The 22,468-nt window shown below is 41.9% G+C and overlaps 1 long non-coding RNA gene across 1 annotated transcript in view; it reads left to right on the forward strand.

Moving 5' to 3' along the window:
• Nucleotides 1–22,468, forward strand: part of LOC144593968 (uncharacterized) — a 39,069-nt gene that overhangs the window by 12,057 nt on the left and 4,544 nt on the right. Inside the window, exons 2-3 of the long non-coding RNA XR_013547308.1 lie at nucleotides 9,041–9,087; nucleotides 20,685–20,771. This is a non-coding gene — a long non-coding RNA (uncharacterized LOC144593968). The remainder of the gene's footprint in view (nucleotides 1–9,040; nucleotides 9,088–20,684; nucleotides 20,772–22,468) is intronic.

Below are 22,468 nucleotides of genomic sequence, written 5' to 3' on the forward strand. Positions count from 1 at the left end.
AAACGTAAGGTTAGAAATGAGTCGTTATTTCAGAGTTGATGGCTTTATTTTTGCACAATTTCAGATGTAGTCATCAAAGTCCAGCTCACACAACTCGTAAGGTTAAATCGAGCTGGTTCGTGTGCATTGTAACCGGAGCAGGGAGCTGCCAGGGGCATCAATCATCGTGTAGCGTTCATTTAATATCTGTCAGACTGGTCCGTGTATGTGTAAGAATCGTGCATGAGAAATCAGGTCTGAACAGCAGGAAGAACCCCTGCAGCTGCACGATTCAATGGGATCTGTAATGATTTGCCGGCGTGGTGGTGATTGACTTTGAGCAGACCTTGTTATACTCTCTGGAGTCAGGGTACTGCATCATTATTTCCACTCACTGAGATGAATGCTGCAGCATTTTGAATAAGTGTGGTTGGTCTTTGCCAGCTGAAGGAGAAGGAGACCGAATGGCACTGACTGGGTGGGCTTGTTACAGTTTTCCAGGAGCAAATCTCCAATCTCCGCACATCCCAGCGTTAATTTATTCGGCAATGAAGATTTTTTCTTGCGGGTGGTCAACGTGGGTTGTCGCCTACTGAGGATAGAATACTGTTGCACACCTATGGCTGGACAAGGGGTCCCGTGCTGCTGAGAGCTACCTGGTGGGGAGCCGCCAAGAATGCAGGGGGAACCCAGTGAGGTGGCCACCTGCTACCTGGTGCGATGGCAGACCTGGTTTGTGAGCAGAAGATAAAACTGCTCGATTAAACTTTCTGTAACTTTGTCGGCACCAGAAACATGGCGACTCTTGTGTACTGTGTAGGTGAGGTCCGCTGTATGCCTTTTTCCGGGCTATATGTCAAACAAAGCATTTCACGGTACCTAGGTACATGCAACAATAAAGTGTCATTGAACCCTGGTTGTGAGGGTAAAGAGGGTCGTGGCCTTGAATATTCCAGGTGATGGCAGTCTTCATCCACCACAACTTACAACTTGTTGCTCACTGCCCGACTCTGCAGATCCCAGACATTCTTTCCCAAAGGAAAGGGGAATTCGTTTGTTTCTCCGTCAAGAGCAGTAAACCTTTCATGCCATTCCTCGGCAGACCACAAGATCAATGAAATACCTTCATTCGTCAGCTTTCTGACCAATGCCATAGACATCCACAGACAGTGCTGCAAATGCATGCACGGGTCACCAGACATACTCCCTTGCCGCGACAGCACCCTAGTTTAGTGCCATCTCCTACATGCATTGCAAGGCATGTGCATGAATCTAATAGAGAAGGAGGACAACTGATTAGAGCCTGGAGTAATGGCCACAGTGATACTCGCTCTAATGCATTTCTATGCAAGAGGACACAAAAAAAGCTCTCATAAATGCTTGGGAACTAAGAATCAAATGAAAATTAGAAATAAAAGAAAATTAGCCTTGATTAAAAAAAAATGAGTGCTGGAGAAATTAACAGCACTGAAAATCCAATGAATCCCTCGGGGCTGATAATCAGCATCCTTGAATTCTGAAGGATGTAACCATGGTAACAGTGGTTGTCATCTTCCAACATGCTTCAGATTATGAAATGGTTCCTGCAGATTTTTTACAAAGAGTGGAGAGAGAACGGGTAACTATGGACTGGTTAACCTAATATAGCTGACAGGGAAAACATTAAGTTTGTTTTAAAGAATATAATAATCGGTGAATTAGAAAATATCAACAAGATTAAACAAAGCACGGAAGGAAAATTGTGTAAGAAGGAACTGCCGATGCTGGTATAAACCAAAGATAGACACAAAATGCTGGAGTAACCCAACGGGTCAGGCAGCATCTCTGGAGAAAAGGAATAGGTGACGATTTGAGTCGAGACCCTTCTTCAGACTGCAAAGGGTCTGATGAAGGTTTCGACCTGAAACTTCACCTATTCCTTTAGCATTTTGTGTGTATTTGACTGGAAATTTTTGACTGCTCTACTCAGGTTTTTGAGGATATTGGAATATTTAAGGAAGAATATACAATATGCACCAAAGTGTTGGTTGTTATGCTGTACTTTTCTATGTTCGGTGTATGTGGTGTATTTGGGCTGCAGAAGCCCTGTGATCAAATATTTTTTGTGACTGTACGTGCCAACATGGCACACTGGCACTTCTAAAAAGTTTAAAACTAGGGTTTCAAATATTTTAGAATTTGTACTATGTATAAGATTATTAAAATCTTATATAATAAAATTTCTTAATTAAATTATGCAGTCAGGGCCTTAAGCAGCTTGTAAGATGACAATCAACCATTGTCACCACAGTAAGGTAATCAGTAATCAGTCTGAACAAGGGTCTCGACCCGAAACGTCACCCATTCCTTCTCTCCTGAGATGCTGCCTGACCCAATGAGTTACTCCAGCATTTTGTGATACAGTAAGGACCAATATGCATTCTGGCATCTTTTTGTCTGCAAAACCGCACTACTTCTGATAAAGATAGACACAAAATGCTGGAGTAACTTAGCAGGACAGGCAGCATATCTGGAGAGAAGGAATGGGTGACGTTTCAGGTCGAGATCCTTCTTCAGACTGAAGAATGATGATCAGTCAAAAGAAGGGTCTCGACCCGAAACGTCATCCATTCTTTCTCTCCAGAGATTCTGCCTGTCCCGTTGAGTTACTCCAGCGTTTTGTGTCTATCTTCGGTTTAAACCAGCATCAGCAGTTCCTTCCTGCATATTTTATCTGCCGATGATAATGCCCCACATAAGCGCTGAATGTGTAGCAGGATTTTAAGTACAGAGGATTGATGGATTACAATGGCATGCTTTCAATCTGAGTTGACAAACTGGAAACACAGAGGGGAAATAAATGAATCGTTTTTGGGATGCCTGGTAGTGACTAATGTCACACAGCAGAATCAGTGATTGGGCCCCAGCTATTCACATATCAATGTTTGGCTGAGTGGGCATAAGTAATATTTTGAAGTTTCCTAATAACACTAAGCTTGGTACAATACAAAGGTTATACACATTTAGTAAATGGGTAATACATGGCAAATGCAGTTTAATGTAGATAATTTTATGTTCATCCTATTTGGTAGGAAAAACGAAAAGGCAGAATATTACTATCTGTAGAGTGATAGATTGGGATGTGTTGATGTTGAAAGGGCCCTGTGTGTCCCTATATACCAGGACTGACAGCAGACATGCAAGCACAGTCAGCAGTGAAGAAGACAAATTGTACCTGGTCTTCATTGGAGGAGGTTTTAAGTACAGGAGATCAATGGTCAATAGCGTTGTAAAATGGTGCCAAAATGGTGCCTCTTGCATATGGACTTGGTGGACAGTTCTGTGCATCCGGTACTGACCGGGATAATTGTGCTTATGTACAGGGATAGTCTTGCCGGTCTATCTGCAAAAAATATATTTCACTGCACCTGGTACACGTGACAATAGGCATTGACCATTGACCATTGGTCAACATGGTCTTCATTGGGGGAGGTTTTAAGTACAGGAGCTCGGATATCCTCCTACAAATGTACAAGGTCATCGTGAGAATCACATCTGGAGTATTGTGTGCAATTTTGGCCTATTACTCATAGGAAGAATATACTTGCTATAGAGGGAGGAGGATTGACCTAACCTGCAGAGTTAAGAAGACATAGGAAAATTCTGGCTGGGGTTGGAAGGTTACAGGGAGGATGCTTCTTCTGGAAGGTAGATCTAGATCAAAGATCAGCATCAGTAAATATGGTAAAACATTTAGCATTGAGATGTGTCAGTTTTAAAAGCCGAATTCTTTAAAAGCCGAATTCTTTGACAGATTAATGTTGTTTGTATTTACTCCAGCAGCTGGGAAGCGGCCAGGTAACAAAAAAAGGCATACCCTGTGGCAAAGTTGATTAGCCTGTTTTACATAAATTAGTAAATCTTCACAAGACATGGTGCTAGAGTAACTCAGAAAGTCAGGCAGCATCTCTGGAGAACATGGATACGCGATGTTTTGGGTAGGGACCCTTCTTCGGACTCTGAAGAAGAGTCCCGACCTGAAACGTCACCTAACCATCCAGAGATGCTGCCCAACTTTGCTGAGTTACTCCAGCACTTTGTGTCATTTTTTTGTAAACCAGCATCTGCAGTTCTTGTTTCTGGTTCACCTTCGTGGTGGATATTTAGAGATTGTAGGGATTGAATGATAAATTGAAGACCAAAATCCAAAGTGACCTGCTCTTGTTATTCAACGGCATTATTGATGCAGAGTCACCAATAATATCCAAGGCTTATCATCAATCAAAAAGGCAGCTGGACCAGCCACATAAATACCATGGCCACTAGAACAGGCCAGAGACTGGGGAGAGTGTGGGGAGTGACTCGCAAACATTCTACTATCTACAAGGCACATGCCAAGGAATACTCTCCATCTGCAGCTCCAACAACTCTTAACAAGTTCAACCTCATTAAGCCAAAGCAGCCACTTATTTTGGAACCCCATCTGACACCATGAACGATCATTCCCTCCTCCGCCATAGTGTGTGATTGCTCCAGAGTGCAATTATTCACAAAGTGCACAGCAGTTATCCCCCCCCGGGTTACTCTGACAGTAACTTTCAAAAACTAAAAATCCCTGCCATGAAAAAGGACTAGTTCCACATATTCACAGAGCCACTAGTACCTGAAGTTCCTCTCTAAATCATGTACTGTTCTGACTAGGCGATGTATTGCTGTTCCTCATCATTGCTAGATTCAAGACTTCTCTACTCTGTGAAATTGTTTTCCCGTGGACTGCCGCACTTGGAGAAGGCATCTCTTCAGCTCACTCACCCTCTTATACATCTGAACATGCCAAGAGCAGCAGCAGCAGCAGCATTCACGACCAGTGTTATTCAAAGGATCATCAGCTATTTGCAGGTTAGTTCCTGATTGATTTCTGTTCTCTGCAGCTATGATTCTGCAGGCTGTATTGATTTCTTGAGTCCGCTAAAGTCTACAGGGACTGAAATGTCCTCACATGTCTGGCTTCAAACTTTTATACAGTCCAGTTTCTTTGGTTTTGTTTAGTGTGGAAATATGCCCTTTGGCCCACCGAGTCTGCGCCGACCAGTGATCCCTGCGCACATACACTATCTTATACACACTAGGGACGATTTACAATTGTACCTAGCCAATTAACCTACAAACCTGTATGCCTTTGGAGTGTGGGAGGAAACCGGAGATCCTGGAGACAACCCATGCAGGTCACAGGGAGAACGTACAAAATCCATACAGACAAGTATCCGTGGTCGGGATCGAACCTGGGTTACTGACGCTGTAAGGCAGCAATTAGATCATTGCACCACCATATCACCCTGGCACGTGCTCGGGCACAAGTGCATTGTTAAGCATTCACCGTGGACTATGGCAGTCTGGGAGAATGGGCAGAGGGCATGTAAAGCAAGAAAAGCTGCTACAAGAGAAAGGAAGAAAAAAGATGAATGATTCCTAAAGAGAAGCTTTATCGCCCAAGCCCATTGAGGAGCACCAAGTCACAGCAACATACGATTATTTACTGTTGATCATCAAGGTCTACCTATTGATGAGTAGAAAGGAACCGCAGATGCTGGTTTATACCAAAGATAGACACAAAGTGCTCGAGTAACTCAACAGGTCAGGCAGCACCTCTGGAGAAAAAGGATGGGTGATATTTCGGGTCGGAACCCTTGTTCTGACTTCAGACTTGCTATTGCTTCCACATCCAGCATCAAATTCCACAATTAGACACTCTAATTGGAGGTCTGTCGTGGGTAAAGATTACAAACAGGAAATAGAGATGATGTTTGAAGGATGTGCTCAGTGTCTTTTTAACCTCCCCATTGGTTTTCCAATGTTACATGCATGGTATGCATGCATGTGGGGGATGGTGGATAAGCAGTGAAGTCAGAAGTCAAGCCATCAATAGGAAGAAGATAGACACAAAGTGTTGGAGTAACTCAACGGGTCAGACAGCATCTCTGGAGAAAAAGGATGGGTGACATTTCGGTCGGGACCCTTCCTCATACTAATTTCTAATTCACCTCTGTCATGTTTAGTTTTTAGTTTAGTTTAGTTTAGAAATATAGCGCAGAAACAGGCCCTTCAGCCCACCAGGTTCGCATCGACCAGCGATCCCCGCACACTAACATTATCCTACACACACTAGGGAATATTTACATTTATACCAAACCAATTACCCTACAAACCTATATGTATTTGAAGCGTGTTCAGAACCCAAAGATCTTGGAGAAAACCCACGCAGGTCACAGGGAGAACGTACAAACACCGTGCAGAAAAGAACCCATAGTCAGGACCGAACCCGGGACTCTGGGGCTGTAAGGCAGTAGCTCTACCGCTGCGCCACCATGCCACCCATAATAACTTGACTTCATTCTCTTTTTGTCATCTTTCTACTGACTTACTTGATCTGTCTTTATCCCTCATAGATTCTTTAGTTTTTTTTCAAAGTTTACATTGCACCTATCTTTATATTATGAACAAACAGGGAGACATTTGGAGGAAATAGTCAGCATGGATTTTAGCGGCCACTTGTTCTTGATGAATGTCAGAGAATTCTTTGAGGAGGGAACAAAATGGTGTCAAAGAAAAGGAAGTTGAGTAATAAACAAATTCCCATAAAACCTTTAACAAGGCTCTACTGGGGAAGATATCAGAGGAGATTAAGAAGCACAGAATCAAGCAGGAAAAGGAGAAAATAAAGACAATCATTTAGAGACATTTTTCTGGTGTGGTTTAAAATGGAGAATGTAAATAGTCTTTTTGAATGAAAAAGGTAGTGTGTGTCATGGAATGAGATGCCAGATTGTCCAGGACAATTCTTTCTTGAACCTCCTGAAGAAGTATCAGCTAGTCGAGTAAAGTTTCAAATGCCACTTTGCATGTCTACAATTGTTTTTGGTATTAAATCAAAACTAATATGCTAGTGCAGAGACGTGGGTGGGACTTTCTGAATATTACTTTTCCTGGGATCCAAAACATAACAGGATTGGATGTAGAAACGATATTTTGCATTTTTGTTTTGCTGATCGCTTCGCAGTCTTACACTGCTTTTAGCACACTGAAGTGATTTAATGTGCCAGTCAAGCTGCCAATGCACACAATGGGATTCCTCAGGGCCTCCTGATAATCAGATAAAGGATTGAGAATGTTTGGAAATTATGTGAATACAAACCTTAAAGAACGAAACCATGAAGCATTTATCCTAGATAAAATAGAACATTCAGGACGTGCATACTCGGTCTTTTAAGGGGTTTGGAAAGAAAAGCAGAGAAAACGTTAATGGTCGAAGATAGACACCAAAAGCTGGAGTAACTCTGTACAGACAAGCACCCGTGGTCAGGATTGAACCAGGGTCTACCATTGCTCTACCATTGCTCTACCATGCCGCCCTCGGCACTTGTGCTCCAATTATCCTTCCTCTACCATAGTGGCACAGTGGTGCAGCTGGTAGAGCTACTGCCTCACAGTGCCAGAAACCAAGGTTCGATCCGGAGCTTGTGCTGCTTGTATGAAGGTTGCACATTCTCCCTGTGACCGCATGGGTTTCCTCGGAATGCTCCAGTTTCCTCGCATATCCCAAAGACGTGCAGGTTTATGTTAATTAGGCTCTGTAAATGACCCTAATGTGTGGGGAGTCGATGCGCAGATAGAATTAGCATGAATGGGATATCGATGGTTGGCGTTGACTTCGTGGGCTGAAGGGCCTGTTTCCATTCAGTATTTTTCCAATCATTCAATCAATCAATCAATCGATCGATCGATCGATGCCACCTGTTCCAAATAAACCTTCGTCAGCTTCCTTTATTAATCCTTCCAATTCCCTCTTTTCCTTTAAATACTTCTGCAAAAGCACATTTTCAATCAAACACACCCAGTCTGCTGAATTCTCTTTCCATGGTGCTGAATCCTTTCTCTTTTTCTCCCATTTTGTGAAACAGGGTGAGATCCTTCCTCAACATCAAAATCACAATATTAACTGGACAGCTTGTTTTTCGCAAAAAAAAATAGTTGTCATCAGCAAACACGCACATCTGACAACATAACTACTTTCCATTTTATTCATTCACAGGTAGAGTGGAATATTATGATCCATTTTATACTGATTTCCCGGGACCATATTTTCACTTCCTTCGAAGATCAGAAGTTTCAAGTATGCAGTCTTGAGGGGAATTCAATGAGGACACATGCAATACATTGAACAAACAGGATTCAGTGGCATTTTTACCTGCAAGTATAGCAGGATTCACTCCTATCATGACCCAGAATGGGAGGAAATGATTTGCTCAGCTGGAAAACCACATTATATTAAAATGCAAATGCACTTTGGGATAATTACATTCTACTGACTCGCTTGCTGTCTTGTTAAGTTTTATTACATAAAATGGCCACAGTCATACAATAAAAAGCTCCAAATGTGTCAATTCAAATGATAGTCAGGAAATGCTTTTCATTTGTAATACTTTGGATGGCTGAAGTTTAATTTGAAGTCAGATTAAGCTTTTGCTTTAATAAAAATCTGATATGCATTGAAAACGTGTCATTACTCAGAATTTTATTGGACCTTTATTTATTAAAATCAATTTTTTACAACTTGATTAATTTTCACTGCTCCACTCCAACCAAGATTGAAAAAAATCAGGATTTATTGAACTTGCCTTTGTGAGCTGTATGAAACTTATGCTTAGGGGCCACTTACCTCATTTATCATTGAATCTGAGTAGGTGTGATTAATAAGAGTTGTTCAAATTGTGTTGTATTTTGAATGTTTCAAACATCTCAAACTATACTTAAGTTGTCACTGGAATGCATGTCTGGGCTCCAATAACAATAATTGTTCCTGGTGATTTAAACTCAACTGCCAAAAGCAAAGAGAAGGAAATGTGGATTTGAGATTTGATTAACAATGCGACAAAGGAGCACTCTTACCTGAGCTAGGCTATAGGTTTGCATGAGTGTTGAGTACTTCAAGCTTGAACATTCAATCATATATAAAATTGCCAACAAATTATACTTGGGACGATGATGGTCTAAAATAACAACTTCACTTTCTCACTCTCTCTAGAAGACTGGGGCGAAGTGCACATTTGATCATCATTGACTTCTAACGTCGTAAGTACATTGTTTAGTAAGAGGTTGCAACATATCAGGAATGCCCACAGTTTGATTCCCCATACAAAATTACAATGGTAGGCAAACCACAGTGGATCATGGCTGTCAGGGAAGCTGGAATTTATGTGCGTCTATCGTTCCTTTTTTCCATCATTCTTGTTTAAAGTCATAGAGTCTTAAAGCGTGGAAACAGGCCCTTCGGCCCAACTTGCCAAATCTGCCAACATGTTCCAGCTACATTTGTCCCACCCGCCTGCATTAAGCCCATATCCTTCCAAACCTGTCCTGTCCATGCACCTGTCCAACTGTTTCATTAACATTACGATGGTCCCTGCCTCAACTACCTCCTCTCTACTTTATCATTATAAAAGTTGCACAATGGGTAAAATTGCAGTGGGACACAATTATTTTGTGCGAGCTTGATCTGAGGATTGCAAATTGCGCTCAGTAAATCTATGGAGCCCTCTCGTTATCATTGAGGACATAGAACTTGTGTAACTCTTGCTGACAGCCACTTATTGAACACAAGAATAATTGCTCAATGTATGGACAACCATTGCTTAGTGTATGAAGGGCTATTGTTCTGTTCACTCATATCCATTTTAATGACATCTGACATCTACCTCATTTATCATGGCGATTTATCATACAATATGATAGAGTTTGGTTTCCATAATGACAGTTTAGTGGTCTTTCGTCCTTATTGTTACCAGCAGCTTTGCTTACCACAGGGAGATTGATGAGGATGAAGCAGATTCATTACCTCATGTTACTTCTCTCACTGCCTATCCAAGATTAAAATGACAACCATGTCCTTTAGAACTCCATCACCAAAACACAAGGTTTAATCTCCCTTTCTGCACCCTTGCTTATTTATTTATTTGAGTCTGAAGAAGCGTCTCGACCCAAAACATCACCCATTCCTTCTCTCTAGAGATGCTGCCTGTCCCGCTGAGTTACTCCAGGATTTTGCGCCTATCTTCAGTGTAAACCAGCATCTGCAGTTCATTCCTACACATATTTATTTTGTTTATTTGATTTAAATATACAAGCTGCTACGACGTGGTTTGAACTCACATCTCTGGACTGTTAGCCTATGCGCATGTATTGCCAGGTCAGTACCACAGCCAGTGCACCACCATGCACCTTACCTGATGCATGTGTGACTGCCATAGAAATATTATTTCTCCTGTCAATCCAGCAAAGCCATGGATGTTTCATTGTCAATCCCAACAGTAACAGTGTTGAATAGTGATAGATTGGTTGTCAGAAAGACATCCAGGACATCACATCGTCACCTCTGCACCTCTGCTGTGACTCCATATGAGAACATTAGACTTGAGACTTTAGAGATACAGCGTGGAAACAGGCCTTCCGGCCCTCCGAGTCCGCACTGACCCTTGTGCACTAACACTATCCTGCACATTACGGGCTATTTTTATAACAACTTACTGTAGCCAATTAACCTACAAACCTTCACATCTTTGGAATGTGGTAGGAAACCGATGCACTCGGAGAAAACCCACGCTGTCACAGGGAGAACATACAAACTCCACACAGACAGCATCTGTAGTCATGATCAAACACAGATCTCTGGTGCTGTAAGGCATCAACTCTACCCCTGCGCCACAGTGCCGCCCTATATTTTATAAGGATTAGCAGTTATATATTAGGATCATATGAACATTTCTTAGAAGTCCAGATACTTTTCTAAAATTTTGAGTTAACTTTGCATAGCTTCCAACAGTCAAACTTAAATCTGTGATAACAGTGAATTTTTAATAGACTTTGAAATGTTTCAGCCTGTGGAGTTGTAGAGGCTCTGCTTCACTGCCTTTAGACATCACAGGCAGAAACGAAATTCTGTTATTTTGAGACATCCATTTGGCCATTGCGACAAAATGTCGTTTCAGTGCATAACAGCACTAAAATGCAGCCTCGATTCTGTGACAAAGTCGGGCTGTTAGCACATCTAATTTGGTCAATAAAACAGTAACTGTGGCATTAAACGCACCACGCAAAGTGATCATCACAAATAACAAAATGCTGCTCAATCCTCACACCGAAACTAAACAGGAACTGCATTGAAATGAGTCACAGAGTAATTAGCTACATGGAAAAACTTGTTCTACTCCAGTTTTTGAAATGCTTGTTTAAAGCTGTGAATGATATCTAATTATTACAATACATTCTTGCCTTCTGTAATTAGTGAGAATATGCTTTCAGTTCTGGGAGGAATCTGAGGTGTGCATGATTAGGTCACATGAACAAGCTCTACTTACACATAAAAAGAGAAAAAATGATAAATCAGCTGCTTATAATTGCCGTAATCCACGCTGTACAACGATCACCTGTACACTAGTTCTCTCCTACATTCTAGAGCCAACTTTTTACACAAGCCAATTAACATACAAATCTGCACATCTTTGATTTGGGAGGATGTGGGAACATGTGGGAGGAAACCAGAGCACCCGGAGAAAACCCATGTGGTCACAGGGAGAACGTACAAACTCCATACAGACAGTGGAGAAAACCCATGAGATGACAGGGAGACCGTACAAACTCTGTACAGACAGCACCTTTAGTCAGGATCCAACCCAGGTCTCTGGTGCTGTAAGGCAGCAACTCTACCACTGCACCATTTCTCTGCTATTGGATTGAACCCGGGTTTCAGGCGCTGTAAGGCAGCAACTCTATCGCTGTGCCACCAATGCTCTTGTTCTTCATTTCCTTAGTTACCAACGGACTCACATTGCTGGTGAAAGTCCCAGGTTTCTGCTTCCTATCCCCACTTTTTTCCCAGCACAAGTTCCAGTTATATGTCAATAAACCCACATGTTGACTTTGCTCTGTATTCACCATCCATCCTCAGCTACTCCCATTTCCATGGAGTACTGCCCCATTAAATACAGCTGAGGTTGTACACATCATCTCCATTCTGGTGAATAAGTCAAAATAACTTGGTACAATTGGGCTCCTCCCTCTGAGTTGACTTCTAGATTTCACCTATGGAATTCCACACCCTGTGACTACACAACTCCTGCCAATGACATCAGGTTAGTTGGCTATTGAGCCAACATTCAAACTCAAGGTTTTGTAGTTCTGAGCAATTGTGATTAAAGGGAACTTTCTGTGGAGCAAATGGTAAAACTGCCTAGTCTTGTTTAAATCAAACAATTTTAGATGCAAAATGCACTGCAGACCAGCACCCGATTACATGTGGTAAGCAAGGAAGTTCGAGCAGTGTATAATAGAGTGACACATGAGGAAGGAAACAATCTCTGTTGACTGAAAATCATTTAGCAGGCCAGTCTGGGGATCAGCTTACAGCTCACAAACGCAGGGTTCAAACAGAAGAAAACCATGAATAATGGCCATTACATTTCAGACAAAAAGTACAAATACTATGAACATATAGTATGAAGAACATCAGTCTGAAGAAGGGTCTCGACCCGAAACGTCACCCATTCCTTCTCTCCTGAGATGTTGCCTGACCTGCTGAGTTACTCCAGCATTTTGTGAAATAAATACCTTCGATTTGTACCAGCATCTGCAGTTATTTTCTTACAATACTATGAACATAGATCACTCACAAACAGCTTGTTACCTGATTGAAATCAGGTTAACAGATAATTGAGTCAAATTTCAAACAACCAAGAGGTAACACCAGCTCTGCAGCAAGCAGTGAATACTTAACATTTCACCAAAAGCAGCAGAATCAATAAGAACTACCTTGTGTAAAACCAGCTCTGCTACAATGAATGGGACATAAATGCCATTGTATTGACCCAGCTGATCAATAACAGATTTCAGAAAGTATTATGGTGGATAGCAGGAAGGAGAAAAACCCCAGAAATAGGTTGAAAGTAAGAGTGTGTTACAATCTTACTACGGACTTAATTCATTTGCGAAATTATACCGAATTTTTCAGATTTCTCTAAGACGAAAGAAATTGGTTTTATATTAACTTTTAAGTATATTCAGGAGCCAACTATCATATTGTGCCTAAGTGAGTTTCCAAGAAATTAGTTCAAAACTGAGCAACTCATTGTGACGTTCGAGATGTACCCCAGTGAAAATATCAGGTTGGGGGAAAATCAGTAGTGGGAGTAGGCACGGTTCAGAATGCTGGGTAAAAATGGGAATTCTACCCAGTAGGAGTAGGACATTCCTAGAGGCAGGAAACATGTTCCCGATGTTGGGGGAGTCCCGAACCATGGGCCACAGTTTAAGAATAAGGGGTAAGCCATTTAGAATGGAGATGAGGAAAACTTTTTCACTCCGAGAGTTGTGAAGCTGCGGAACTCTCTGCCTCAGAAGGCAGTGGAGGCCAAGTCCCTGGATGCTTTCAAGAGAGAATTAGATGGAGCTCTTAATGATAGCGGAATCAAGGGATATGGGGAGAAGGCAGGAACGTGGTCCTGATTGTGGATGATCAGCCATGATCACGGTGAATGGCAGTGCTTGCTCGAAGGGCCGAATGGCCTCCTCCTGCACCTATTGTGTATTGTCTATTGTCTATTGTCTGTTGTCCATTTTTCTGGTTGGTCGGTTCCTCCAGCACCGACTTTGTTGCCCATAAGTGAACAGTGCAGGTCTCCATTTCCCCTGCAACAAAATGTTGCAACACCAACGGCATCAGTACACTGAGGATCCTGCACTTTGCTACCCCACTAAAACCTTTCCCAAATGACTGAAACTTCTCGTTGTGTTTGCTATTATCTTTCCTGTCCAGGATTACAGTAGATCTATGGCTAAAAATCTTCAGATTTAGTTTAGTTTAGTTTATTGTCGTGAGTACCGAGGTACAGTGAAAAGCTTTTATTGTGTGCTGACCAGTCGGCGGAAAAACAATACACGATGACAATCGAGCCATTCAGTGTACAGATAAGTGATAAAGGGAATAACGTGAATAATGTGGGTAAAATGGGACTTCCCTCATGATTGAAAGGGTGTGATTAGAGAAGGCATGGGGATTTCTTGAGGAGAACACTCCCATTCCCCTTCTTCAGGAAGTTGAAGTAGTAGGACAAGATTGGAGCAAGATAAAGCCAGTAAATTCCGATTAATGATAGTCAAACAGAAGGAATAAAATTGTATGAAGCACACAATGTCTTTTCTTGCCCTAATTCAATGATGATGTGCCTTTTGAGGTGCTAGGTAATCATAGAAGGCTTAAACATAGGGCCTGACATTGTGGCAATGAGCAGCTGATAACAACTGCTGAAGACTCTAATTTGAAAAGGAGTTAGTGTCCTTTCCTGACATCAGTCACATGGAGAGCAGTGTGATGTCCAATGATGTGAAGCCAATATTATCATTTTTTTTAACGTCGCACTCCATAAGAAAAAGGAAGAACGACCATCAGATTGAGATCATATTGCCAGTGATGTTGAGGGAACGTCATCTCATCCCGACTTGCGACATTTTGATTTTCTGTTTTCAATTCAATTATGTTTCTATTAAATAAGGAAAGCTCTATTACATGTCAAAATGTAATGCTATTTTTGAGCTGAAATGGGATAACTTTAAAAATGGCCCAAATATTGAAGTTATGGCACTGCAATTACTACACTGGCGACTTCCTGGTGATGTGGAAAATTGCACAGATATGTCATGTTTACAGAAGGAAGGACAAACCCAATCCCACATCTTCATCAAAAAGACCACAGTGCTTCAAGAAACATGCTCAGCACCACCTTCTGAAGGGCAATTAGGAAAGGGCAATGAAAACTGGCTTGCCCAGTAAAGATCACCTTAAAGCTATGCCTTCTCGTATTTGATATTCCCATCCTGGGGGAAAAGGTTCCAAATGGATGGATAAGGTTCCTTTTGGAGAGGGCAGGTTGGAAGGGATATGGGCCAAACATAGGCTGGTGGGACTAGTGTAGCTGGGACATGTTGGCCGGTGTTGGCAAATTGGGCTGAAGGGCCTGTTTCCACACTGTATCACTCTATGACTCTACGACTCTGTAAATCTCTACCCTATCTGTTCCTCTCGTAATTTTATATAATTCTATTAAATTTTCCCTCAGCCTCTGTTCCACCCTCTCCAAAGCCTCCACATCTTTTCTGTAATGGGGTGACCAGAACTGCACACAATACTCCAAAGTTGGCCTAACCATAGTCCTATAAAGTTGTAGCCTGACCTCTTGGCTCTTATTCTCAATGCCCCAAATGATGAAGGCAGGTACGCATCGTTTATTACTCTATCCACTTGTGTTGCCACTTTTGGGGAGCTTTAGACTAGGACCCCAAAATTGCTCTGTACATCAATGCTGTAGGTCATTTCTCTGCTCTCTCTCTCTTTTTGGGGTGTAGAGCTGGATATGAGGCCAGGCCAAAAAGCAAATTCAACCAACAGACATCACTAAAGGGCCTGTCCCACTTAGGCGATTTTTTAGGCGACTGCCGGCGACTGTCAAAGTCGTAGCAGATCGCCAACATTTTCTTTTACCCGATGACAATGACCAAGACAATGCCGAGTCAGGTCGATACAAGTCACTTTTTTTGTGACACTAGCACCTTGCTAAGAGATTACACCGTCTTCAGAAACATCGTAAAATTCCCATGCTTACCTGACCGTCAAACTGTCGTCTCCAATCTACCTGTCAAATGTCCTGATGGTAAATAAATTGGTTAAACAAACTATCTTCTGGTATCTTCAAATGGCTTTCCTTAATTTAATATTACGTGCTTCTAAATGCATCTGCGACAACCTAGCAAACCTGGTGACAGCATGCGACAGCGCCCGCAATAAGCTACGATACCTGGCGACAAGCCAGCTGTCGCCGAGAAATTTCTATCTGGAAAGTTTTTCCACGACGGGCCGAGATCCGCTACAATTCATTGAAGATGCCTCACGATCGTGCCCGCAACACCCCGGCGAATGTTTGGCGACAGCCTAGTCGCCGGCAGTCGCCTTAAAATCGCCTGTGGGACAGGCCCTTAAGGCTTCCCATGTCAATAGTCTGTGAAGCAACAGAAGTGATGCCTTCAGTGAGAAGGTGGGAGGTTCACATGACTTCCCTCATGCATCAATGATCGATGAGAGGGGCAGAGAGCGCTGCGGAGAGAACGTGCTGAACTGAGGGGTTTAGTAGCATCAGTGACATTGTCCACAGGTTGAAACAGGAAGGTGAATGACTGGTGAATATTCAATTGAACAAACCAGCCTGTTGTGTGTAAGAAGGAACTGCAGATGCTGGTTTAAGCTGAAGATAGATACAAAAAGCTGGAGTAACTCAGCGGGACAGGCAGCATTTCTGGAGAGAAGGAATGGGTGACGTTTCGGATCGAGACCCTTCTTCAGACTGGTTAGGGATAAGGGAAACGAGAGATATAGTCGGTGATGAGGAGAGATAAAGAACAATGAATGTTAAAGAACAAAGAACAATGACTGTCGGGGACCCTGGACAGAGTTGAGGGAAGAGGTATAGGGACAGGTGTTGCATCTTCTGCAGTTGCAGGAGAAGGTACTTGAGGAGGGGGTGGTTTGGGTGGGAAGGGATAAGTTAACCAGGGAGGTGCGGAAGGAACGGTCTCTGTGGAAGGCGGAGAGGGGTGGAGATTGGAAAATGTGGCTAGTGGTGGGATCCCGTTGGAGGTGGCAGAAATTTCGGAGGATTATGTGGTGTATGCGACAGCTGATGGGGTGGAAGATGAGGACTAGGGGGACTCTGTCTCTCTTGTGACTAGGGGGATGGGGAGCAAGGGCGAAGCTGCGGGATACCAAGGAGACATGAGTGAAGGCCTCATCAATGATGGGAGAGGAGAACCCCCATTCCCTAAAGAATGAGGACATCTCGGATGTTCTAGTATGGAACACCTCCGCTCGGGCACAAATGCAGCGTTGATGGAGGAATTGGGAATAGGGGATAGAGTATTTGCCGGAAGCAGGGTGGGAGGAAGTGTAGTCGAGATAGTTGTGGGAGTCAGTGGGTTTGTAATAGATGTCAGTCAATAGTCTATTTCTTGTGATGGAGACTGTGAGATCAAGAAAGGGGAGGGAGGTGTAACAGCTCAGTTGTAATTCTCTTGCCTAATTTGAATATGATGTACGTGTCTGTTTGGGGTAAAATGAATTGATTTTAATAAGCAGAAAATCATAAGAGGCATACCCTCTGGTATGCGAAACACTGCTCTCTGAGCATAAAAAATTAAATTGCTATTCAGTTGCTATGGTTTCTCTTCCATTTAACAGAATCTTTTGTTAAGGTTTCTCAATCCCAGGGTCTTCTATTTTTGGAATCAGAGTGTTGGTTTGCCATCATCGCTTTTTTATGAGATTTTCATAGTGCAGAAAGGGAACTTAGAAACATAGATGCAGGAATAGGTCATTCGGTCCTTCGAGCCAGCACCACCATTCAATATTCAGAATTAGAGCAAACAAAAATAGCTACCTACAGTCACTATATCCATGGACTATCCCAGAGTGGAACATCTTTTCCGACACTTCCAGATGTGCGCCAACCTTGTCACTCTTCAAGTCACAGCTCGACAACTTGGACATGGATCATCTCACCAAACTTTCCCACATAAAAATCTAAATAACCTTTTTGTAACCAGTACCCATGCGAGCGAAACCTGCACGAGGTAGCCCAGCTGTTGGCGGTTATGCAGTAGAAAACAGAAACCGAATATGATCATGGTTGATCATCTAAAATCTGTACCCCATTCCTGCTTTCTCCCCATATCCCTTGATTCCTTTAGCCCTAAGTGCTATATCTAACTATCCTGAATACTGTTTGGAATTTACACTTGCTGAAGGACAGAATATGTAATAGGCTTGTTAATGTTAAGGAGAAAGGTTGAACCACTGGGCCCACGATCAAAAGTCTGAACCATTGATTCTGAGAAATTAGCTTGACAGCTGGGCAATCGAAATTCAACTAATTAAAATCTGGATTTAAGAATATAGAAACTAGAAACTGCTTGGGAACAGGCCCTTTGGCCCATGATGTATGTGCCGAATATGATATGATATCAATATTTTTTGTTTTAAATTGAGGATGCAAATGCTCTGTGTTTTTTGCATCATCAAAATTGCCAGCACACGATATGACACGATCCGATACAGTAGAACTTTATTGATCCCAGGAGGGAAATTGATCTGCCAACAGTCATAAAACACAAAATACATGAAACATGAAATTAAAGTGACGAGGGGAAAGGATTGGGGATGTGCAAATATTGAGGGGGGGGGGAGGGGAGTCAGTCTACCCCATGACAGAAGGGGGAGGAGTTGCACAGTTTGATAGCCACAGGGAAGAAGGATTTCCTGTGGTGTTCTGTATACAGATACACACACAGATATCAATACCATTGCCAACAATTGTTTCCGTGTTGGAAAGCCAACCTTTTTGAGCCATATTTCTCTTTGTTTTGAATTTATTGATTCATGTGATATGGATGATGTATTCGCATGGCATGATCAATAAATTTAAAAAAATAGAAGTATGACTGAAAAGATTGGCTTTGCAACTGAGGAGCAATCCTTAGCAATGGCACTGACAGCTGTGTGTGCTGGCAATACTGATGTTGCAATGTGCCTCACAGATTAAAGTGCATCCATTCCACAAGTGGCATTAATGCAGAACATTTGCGGAATGGGGTCAAGGAAAGAGCGTTCACGTCGCGGCCCTGTTCCCACCAATCTTTCCACCACTACGCACAAGAAGCACAAGAAGCACAAAATGCCATTGTTTGCAGATGCTGAGAAGTGTGCTCAATTTCTAATCTTGTGACGTGGACTCGATAAGAAGAAGATTTGCAGAATGGCACTAATGGCACCAACAATATTGGCAGAATGCGCAGCGACTTCTAGACAAGGGTAAAATGAAATGGTCAGAGCATTGACGTGGACATTAATTTTGCAACAGATTTCTCATTCATGACTAAGGATACATGACTAAGCTAGACTGGGGAAATGAGTTCAGTATGACCACTTCAAATTTATGAATGCAATTGTGAAGTCAATGTTACAATGTTACAAAGGATACCCGCACGTTATAGAACCCCAGTATCTGTACCACGTCAGGCACTACACTAATCTGTGAAATGCCTCAGCCTTCCTAATATTTGCCAAAGAATCAGCTTTAAGAGGAGTTAGATAAATAAGGATGAAATTAAGTTCTAGTGAAGAAAAGCCAGCATGATGGGCAGTGGACAAGATTGCTCAACCAAGTGACGATTTAAGGTGACATTCAACCAAATAGTTAAGGTGTCCACTTGATAGGGTTTATGTGCAGAGTTAGCAGAAGCTGAGGTCTTCTGCACATAGCTCAGCAATGTTCATGTGTTTAATTGTGTGTGAATGAGAACTGTCAGCAATATTTGGCAGTCAATATATATAAGAGCCTTCATACTTGCAGAAAACTACCGTGTGGCATTAAATCATTATCCACGGTCTTTACAAGATGTAATTCACAGTCAAATAATAATGATAGGAAGGAAGAAAAATAAATTTTAAGTATTAGAAGTGTTCAAGAATATAATGTCATCTCAAATTGGTATTGATAGGCACAATTTATTGTCTGCTAAAAGTAGATGCAAATCGATTACACCCAGCGAGAAAGCAGAAACTACTGCAGTGACAAAGAAACCTCAAAACACTTGCAGAACCTTGGTCTTTCTAAAGGGCCTGTCCCACTTTAGGTGATTTTAAGGCGACTGCCGGCGACTAGGCTGTCGCCGGCAGTTCGCCGGGTGTCGCGGGCATGATCGTGAGGAGTCTTCCAAGAATTGTAGTGGATCTCAGCGCGTCGCTGAGAAATCATCCGGAGCGAAATTTCTCTTCAACAGCTGGCTTGTCGCCAGGTATCGTTGCTTATTGCGGGCGCTGTCGCCTGCTGTCCCCAGGTTTGCTAGGTTCTCTTAGATGCATTTAGAAGCACATAATATTAAAATAAGTAAAGTCATTTCAAAATACCATAAAATGCTTGTGTTTAACCAATTTATTTACCATCAGGACATTTGACAAGTAGATTGGAGGCGACAGTTTGACGGTCAGGTAAACGTGGGAATTTTGCGATGTTTATGGCCATCAGCCATTACATTTAAAGTGGGCTACCATCCCAGATATGCAACCCAGAAACCAGACATGCATCTCCCATACATTTTCAAACAATGCCCACACACTTTTCACAAAAATCCACTTAACAACTTTAATTTTTTAAAAAAAATACAGTTTTAAGTAAACTGGAAGTAAATCCAGTTTATGCCTTGTTACAGTGATGCTTGCTTTTTAAGTAACCCATACAAGATGTTATAGTTCAAAACTCTCAAGTACTTACTGACTTGTCAGTGATTTCAGCGAAAATTAGGACGCCGGAGAAGCATTGACAGAGTGGGAATTTCACAATATTTCTGAAGACGCTGTAATCTCGACCTGATTCGGCATTGTCGTGGTCATTGTCGTCGGGTAAAAGAAAAGTTCGCCGATCTGCTACGACTTTGACAGTCGCCGGCAGTCGCCTTAAAATCGCCTAAAGTGGCACAGGCCCTTAAGGCATGGTGCAGAATTATACTGTTGAAAAAAGCAAGAAATATAGTTGGGGCAAATGATCCAAAAAGTTGCCTGTCCAATTCCTCCCCAGATGCTGCCTGACCCACTGAGTTCCTCCAGCACTATGTGTTTTACTCAAGATTCCAGCATATTTGAAGAAACTGACACTTGAATCTATGTAAGTACACTATAATACAACATGTACATTGAAATGTGATTCTTCAAATTATGGATTAGGAATTTCAAGCAGTTGTTTCATGAAAAAATGGACAAAAAATGTCCTTCATGGTGTAGTTTGAAGAAGAGTGGGATAAATTATGGTTAAAGTGAGAAATAGGCTTTCAGGATTGTGAATGGAGTTAAAGAGTTTAAACAATTTGCTATTTGACAGATATTTCCCCTTGGTTATGGACCACAAGCTCCAGATAGCTGTTCATTGTCCAATGTTGGCTCTAACCACAAGGCTGTGTCAGCAATGCAAAGGTTGGCCTCGGTGTGATTATATGTTTGAACCAATATTCTTTTGAAGATGCATCATCAAGGTTACCGTATGGAAATTCAAGTGTAGGGAATGAATGACTTCCACATCTTCATGTCGAAAACAGTTACTGCAATGGAGAGAGTCAAGAAGAATCAAAAATATATCTGAAATGAGTATGGGAAGAAAATTGGATGGACTGAATGAGATAAATGTTTAGAGATTAGACAGTACCATGAGAGAGGCAGGAGAATGGGGTTGAGAGGGAAAGATAAATCAGCCATGATTGAATGGTGGAGTAGACTTGATAGGCCAAATGACCTAATTCTCCTCCTACAACTTATGAACTTATGAGATGATATGAGTTGACAATGGAACAAAGTTGTGTTAAATGGAGAGATGAAGTGGTTAAGAAGACAGTTTTTAGAAAAGTGTCCAACAGAATATTCAATAAAATATATGTTAATAATACACACACAAAAATATAATACATACATAGCAATAGACAGAGGCTTTGGCTGGAATTATTCCACCGTTTCCTTTATCTCTATTTGACTACTTTATGAAACCAAGTACCAAGTGGCATTTGTTACTTTGTTTACCACATCACCCAAAGTCAAACGGAGTGACCAAGAGATCAGTCAGAATCATCACAGCACCGAAAAGCCATATATTACACAGAGGCTCAACAAAAATGAAGCAAATCATCATCTCATTGTTAGACTGTGGAATTGCGACACATTCTACAACAGGAGTTCACTGAAGACTTAGAAAATAATTGAGTAGGTAAGAACTGCAAATGCTGGTTTAAACTGAAGATAGCCACAAAAGGCTGGAGTAACTCAATGGGACAGGCAGCATCTCTGGATGGAAGGAATGGCTGATGTTTCAGCTCGACCCGAAACGTCACCCATTCCTTCTTGCCAGAGATGCTGCCTGTCCCGCTGAGTTACTCCAGCTTTTTGTGTCTAGAAAATAGTTGAGTTTAGTTCAGCCAAATCTTGGGCGATGAGTGGCAGAGAAGCAGTTGAGACGGAAACTAAATTATTGCTTGAGTTGTGGCAAGAAACAATTCAAGCAGCATGACAGAATTTGTGTGTTAATACCATCTATCAAATCTGACAATTGGAACTGGGTATTGAGAGATTGTTGAAATACACATTACAAAGGGAGATCTGATGAAAACGGCAGATAGAGTCAAGAGTGTACTGGTAATTAATTTAATTCCATGTAGAAATGTACAGGGGAATATTGCAGGGTTATGCAATCATGAATCTATTTCAAAAGATGATCCATTGGAGACAGTGAAGGAACCCATAAGGTGCTGGAGTAATTGAATGGGTCAGGCAGTGTTTCTGGAGAAGATGGATAGGTGACATTTTGGGTTGAGTCTGAAG

Source organism: Rhinoraja longicauda, chromosome 5 (assembly GCF_053455715.1).
Source record: "Rhinoraja longicauda isolate Sanriku21f chromosome 5, sRhiLon1.1, whole genome shotgun sequence".
Lineage (NCBI taxonomy): Eukaryota > Metazoa > Chordata > Chondrichthyes > Rajiformes > Arhynchobatidae > Rhinoraja > Rhinoraja longicauda.